Source organism: Ursus maritimus (assembly GCF_017311325.1).
Source record: "Ursus maritimus isolate PB19 chromosome X unlocalized genomic scaffold, ASM1731132v1 scaffold_X1, whole genome shotgun sequence".
In the NCBI taxonomy this organism is placed as follows: Eukaryota; Metazoa; Chordata; class Mammalia; order Carnivora; family Ursidae; genus Ursus; species Ursus maritimus.
Genome location: NW_024423319.1, coordinates 107,874,643 through 107,880,817, shown reverse-complemented (window position 1 = coordinate 107,880,817; position 6,175 = coordinate 107,874,643). Strand labels below are relative to the sequence as shown.

Below are 6,175 nucleotides of genomic sequence, written 5' to 3'. Positions count from 1 at the left end.
TAATAATAATAATAATAAGCATACAGTTTAGAAACGAGAAAATAAAACTGTCCCTATTTGTGGATGATATGATTATCTATGTAGGAAATCCCAAGAAATCACCAAAAAGCTGCTAGAATTAATAAGTGAGTTTGGAAAAGTCACAAAATACAAAGATGATCTAAATAAATGGAAAGACATATCCTGTTCATATGCTAGAGGAGTCAACATAGTAAACATGTCAATTTTCCCCAAATTAATTTATAGGTTTAATATGAAATTTCTAACAAAATTCCAGCAATAATTTGTAGATACAAATTATTCTAAAACTGATATGAAAAAATGCAGGCTATAGAATACTTTATTTTGAAAAAGAAGAATAAAATGCGAAGAATCACTCTACCCAATATTAAGCTTACTATATAGATACATAATAAAAAAATGTGATATGAGCAGAGGTATAGACACACAGATCAATGTAATAGAATAGAGAAACTAGAAAAAAAGTCCTAAATCAATATGTTTAATTAATTTTTTTACAAAGGTATACAAGCAAAGCAATTCAAGAGGAAAGATAGCTTTTTCAACAAATGATATTGGAGCAACTAGATACAAATGAGGGAAAGAAACCCTTGATTTAATTAGTCCTTAGATATTATAAAAACATAACTCAAAATGGATAATGTACTTAAATGTAAAACATAAAACTATAAGACTTTCAGGGAAACCCAAAGAAAATTTTCAGGATTCGGGCTAGGCAAAGAGTTCTCACAATCCATAAAAGTAGAAACTCAATATATTTATCCAAAAATCCACATTACATCACGTACATGAAAAAATGTTCAACATCAATGATAAAGAGGGAAATGCTCATTATAACCATAATGAAGTATTACCATATACCCATTAGAATGACTAAAAAACAGTGGCAACACCAAACGCTGCTGAGGATGTGTAGAAAATGGATTACTCACACATTGCTGGTGTAAATGTAAAATGATACAACCACTCTAGAAAACAGTTTGGCAATTTCTTTAAAAACTAAACATGTGATTACCATACAATCCAGCAATTGCACACTTGGGTATTTACCTCAGAGAAATAAAAAATTTTGTTCACACAAAAACCTATAGCCAAATGTTTATAGCAGCTTTATTCATAATAACCAACAACTGGAGACAATGAAGATGTCTTTCAATAGGTAAGTGATTAAACAAACTACTGTACATCCATACAACAGAATACTAATCTGCAATAAGAAGGAATGAACTACTGATATACAAAACAACTTGGATGAATTTTTAGGGAATTATGCTGAATTAAAAAAAGCCAATCCTAAAAGGTTACATGCTACATAATTCAATTAATAACATTTTGAAATGACAAAATTATAGAAATGGGGAACAGATTAGGTATTAGGATGGGGACTGGGTGGGATCCTTGTAGTGACCAAACTGCTTTTTTTCCTTAAGTAGTGGTACATGAACATGTGTGATAATATTATATTGAACTAAATACACACACACACACACACACACACACACACACACACTAGAAGGCTGGTAAAACTGGGGAAATCTAAATTAGATTGGTAGATTATATCAATGTCAATATCCTCTGTGATATCATACTATAGCTTTTCAAGATGTTACCTTTTGGGGAACTTGGGTAAAGAGTACACTGGATTGCTCTGTGCTATTTTTAAAACTGCATGAGATACACAATTACCTCAAAAATTTTTTTCATTAAAAAAAAAAAGGTTACACAGAACTCACTGAGAGCAAGTAGGAAGCAATCTAGGCCTTTATCCTCCCTTAAACAGAGATCGATATTTTTATTGGTATATATCCTTAGAACTTTAAAAACTACTCATGTCACCACTTGTGTTTTGCCAACACCTCCTCTATGAAGTACAATGTACATAAAAGCCTTTGAAGTACTACAATTTTCAAGAAGTAGTAGCAGGAAGAAAAATATCTTCAAATACCATGTTGGAGTAGAAAGAAGCTAAGGGTCTGAATCAATTGCTCATGGTTTCTCAGCAAAATATCAAGCTTTTGAGGAAAAGATTGGCAGCAGTTTTAAGAGAATTTTTTTCTTTTTCTTTTCTTTTCCAGGATAATTTGATTCAGTGATTAGAATTTATAATAAAAAACACAAAGAACAAAAGATGAAAAGAGGCAGTAAACTCAGGTTCCTGGACTCAAGTGTCAAATCTGCTACTATTTGTGTGAGTTTGGGCAGTCCAACTCACTCTGTTTGATCTCCATTTCCTGGTAAAAATTAAAGCATTAGACCAAATCCCAAGATCCCTTCCAGCTTGAAAATATTCTATGATCCTACGAAATTTGAAATGTTGATGACGGTAAAGCTGATGATGTTTCATCCCATTCCTTCATTACACTTAATTTAATAAGGTTCTCCATAGTAACTTAAATTGGCAATCCAAGCATTCCCTTCAGCTGTGTAAATGATGCCCCTAATTCTAATATAACTGTTCAGGTTTCCTTACCAAGTCTCTAAGAGCTAATTAACTTTGAAGCAGCTCTCCAATACAGGCTCCATTACAATTCAGACCAAACTGCTCTTTTTTCTTTAGATTTTATTTATTATTTATTTGTCAGAGAGAGAGAGCACAAGCAAGGGGAGTGGCAGGCAGAGGGAGAAGCAGGCTCCCTGCCAAGCAAGGAGCCCGATGTGGGGCTCGATCCCAGGACCCAGAATCATGACCTGAGCTGAAGGCAGATGCTTAACGGACTGAGCCACCCAGGCGTCCCTATCCGCTGCCTTTAGAGTTCTTTTTCATTAATACTATTGAATGATAGAATTTTAAAGTGTAAAGAGACTGGAGAGAGTTTCAATCATACAGCAGCTTCAAGACTTAGGGGCTAATGCTTTTGCGGATCTTGCCTAATAGTCTTCTGGGGCTCAGATCTCACCATTCTCAAAATAAGAGTTACCCTTGATACTGTGCAAAATGTTTTTGTTACACAACTCTTGCTTTAATAGACCACCCAGTTCCTTGAGAAAATCTAGACTAGGCAAACTCTCAGTGGTACTCGTTTCTTCTTACCACCTGATACCTACCCCCTGCCAAAAACCTTAAGTACCTTACTGAACCTCCAAGTCAGAGCCTATTTTTCAAGGGGCAAATCTGGCTGTTGACCACAACTCAATGTATGGGGTCCATTCATGATGTTGTGAGGTGCCTACTATGAAACTAGTCTGCTGTATTAGTCAGGTTTTCTACATTAATGCTGTTTAACAAAGACTTCTACTTATCCCTGTTCCCCCTCCAATTCTCAGTAGCTTACAACTACATAAATACTAACATCTATTTCTCTCTTACAGATCTACAGGTCAGCTGTTGGTCAAATGGACCTGACTGCCTTGGCTCCTACCAAACGTGATTGCATGTCTATTTTGCACATCTCGTTATTCTGGAGCCAGCATCTGTTGAACAGTTAATGTTTTTTTTTTTCATGATGGAGGACAGGTTTGCAAGAGGGCTGGCAAGAACTTTCCATGTTTCTTTAAAGCCTGTAGCTAAAAACTATCATACTCTCAATTCTGCCCACATTTTATTGACTAAAGCAAATCATATGACCAAGCCGAACATTAGTGCATAGAGGAAGTATATTCTATACATGAAGAATCTTTGACAAGGACAGGGAGGGAAAGAAGAATTGTAAACAAATAATACCATATATCACTTCTGCTTATCACTATAAAGACAAAAAAGTAAATTCAACTACTACTTCTCCAATATGTTAAAGGCATTTGTTTTTCACCTTCCTGTTAGAGAGTGAGAATCTGGGTTTTGGAGACATACTCTCAGTTCCAACGATCTTGTCATTTTTTCTCCCTGCCTAGACTCGAGAGCCTAGTCCAACAGCCTGGGCTGACATCCTAGTGCTCCTAAGGTGTAAGGTGAGAAAGAGCCTTTGACTTGGAGATCCAGTGAGGATACTTAGGGTTTGGGGCAGGGATGGGGATCAGGTAGTGCAAGGAGATGAGTACCACTGAGAGTTTTCCTAGCCTTGATTTTCTTTAAAAAACTAGGTGGCCTAATCAAGAGCCACAAAAAAAGAGAAAATTTTGTACTGTATCAGGGTAGCTAATCTTGAGAATATTGAGATGGGAGCCCCAGAAGAATATTGGGCAAGATCCCTCAAAAACGCTAGCAGGCAAACAGCCTTGAAGCTGCTGTATGATTGATAAACTCTCCAATAAGAGGGTCTATGCCTTAAAATAAAAAACAGCTTTTCTGCACCCCTAGTTCCATTCCCTCCCATTCTCTCAACTAAGATTCAAAAAAAAGATGTAACTGTTTTCAAGGAACATTAGGTCAGAGTTTGCACAAATCTTTGGCTGAAGTGTGTGGTTGACTACCAACATTTATCAGGCTCAGAACTGCCACTAAGGAGTATTTTGGAAACCTGAGGGGTGATTTTTAATTTTCACAATGAATTGAGGATAGCACAAGCATTTGGTAAGCCAGGGATGATAGATCTCTTACAATGAGCAATACACTGACATAGAACAAACAACTATTCTGTATTCGACATAAGTTTCTAATGTCTTACCAGTCTGGTAGAAGAAAATCCCATTTGTAAGTATTTATACCTAGAACCTAATTCCATGGCACACAAAGTGTTTTTTGCAAGGTGTTAATTTCCACTGAGTTTTCTAGAAATGCAATCACTGGATAAATTAAAGGAAGACTGTATTTGTTTCCTGAGCTTTGTTTGAAACTTTACCAAGAGTTGTTTACCTTTCAGGACACCCATATACCTGAGGCAATGCTGCATATGTATTTGAGTCATCAATACAATACACTTGTATCACTCTGCAGCTGTAGCTGGTATATTCACATTGATTATAATAATGGATCCAAGCTACAGACATCATGTTTTAAAGTGCAGTCATGCCTAAATGCATATTGAAACATATTATAAATCACATATTTCTATGTAATGTATTATATTTAATAAAACATACAGAAACTACTTTACTTTTATTGCTCCTTTATATTACAGTTTGGATATTTTATTGCTTTTTTAAAACTTATCTATGTAAGCAGATTACATTATATATGAATTACATTTCAGGGTAATAAGGATGGCCTACAAAATTATTTGTTATAAAAAGGGAACAGGTTTTGATAAGTTTGAGAACCCCCCTCTACACCATCCTGCTGTTTGCTTTCCCATGTCTTTAAAAATAATGCATACTCAGTGTCACTTTTTTTGCATTTGATTTTATTAAATATTTTCATGAGATTCACTCACTGTTTTGAATATTGGTAGTTTGGGGTTTTTTTGTGTTATTTTTGCTATTTTAATTTTTTTATTACATTCATTTAGCCAACATATAGTACATCATTAGTTTTTGATGTAGTTTTTTTTTTTTTTTAATATGGAACACTTCATGAATTTCTGTGTCATCGTTGCACAGGGGCCATGCTAATCTTCTCTGTATCATTCCAATCTTAGTATATATGCTGCCAAAGCGAGCACTTGGCAATTTTTAATATTCTCATTGCTGTATGATATTCCATTGTAAAAATAAACTATAATTCACTTATCTATACTACTCTCATCCACCCAGTTTTAGTGAGAAATAATTACCATATATCACTGCATAAGTTTAAGGCAAACAGCATGATGGTTTTCAGTGTCAGTTCTTGATTAACAATTTAGAACTGTAAATTAATGAAATCAAATTTAATGAAGCAATCCTGATGTCTAGTTTACCCTCAGGTCCAAAAATTCAAGTGTCAAGAATTTTTTCTCTTAAATATGCTTTTTACAAAATGCTTTTTGACCCATTCCTTTTCTCGAGGTTTTCCTTTCTCTAAGCCATTATTATCTTACTTATGTCTTAGCCCTAATCATTATGTGTTGAAAGATCTTCCAGGAGGCATTTGGGTGGCTAAACTGCTTAAGCATCAGACTCCTGATTTTGGCTCAGGTCATGACCTCAGGGTTGTGAGATTGAGCCCCACATCCAGCTCTGCACTGGGCATGGAGCCTGCCTAAGATTCTCTCTACCTTTGCCCCTCCCCCATCTCTTTCCCACTCTTTTAAAAAAAAAGATCTGTCAGAAAAACCCATAAGCTAATCTGTATTTTGTCCAATAGAAAACTCATTCTATAATAATTTGAGTGCTTAAAACAATCAAACTTTCTGGTTTC

General features: G+C 35.2%; 1 non-coding gene across 1 annotated transcript; it reads right to left on the bottom strand.

Annotated features, from left to right (window-relative positions):
* Positions 1-5,391: 5,391 nt before the first annotated feature.
* Positions 5,392-5,498, bottom strand: LOC121103937. The gene has a single exon (XR_005836226.1). It is a non-coding gene; the product is annotated as a U6 spliceosomal RNA (small nuclear RNA).
* Positions 5,499-6,175: the final 677 nt, after the last annotated feature.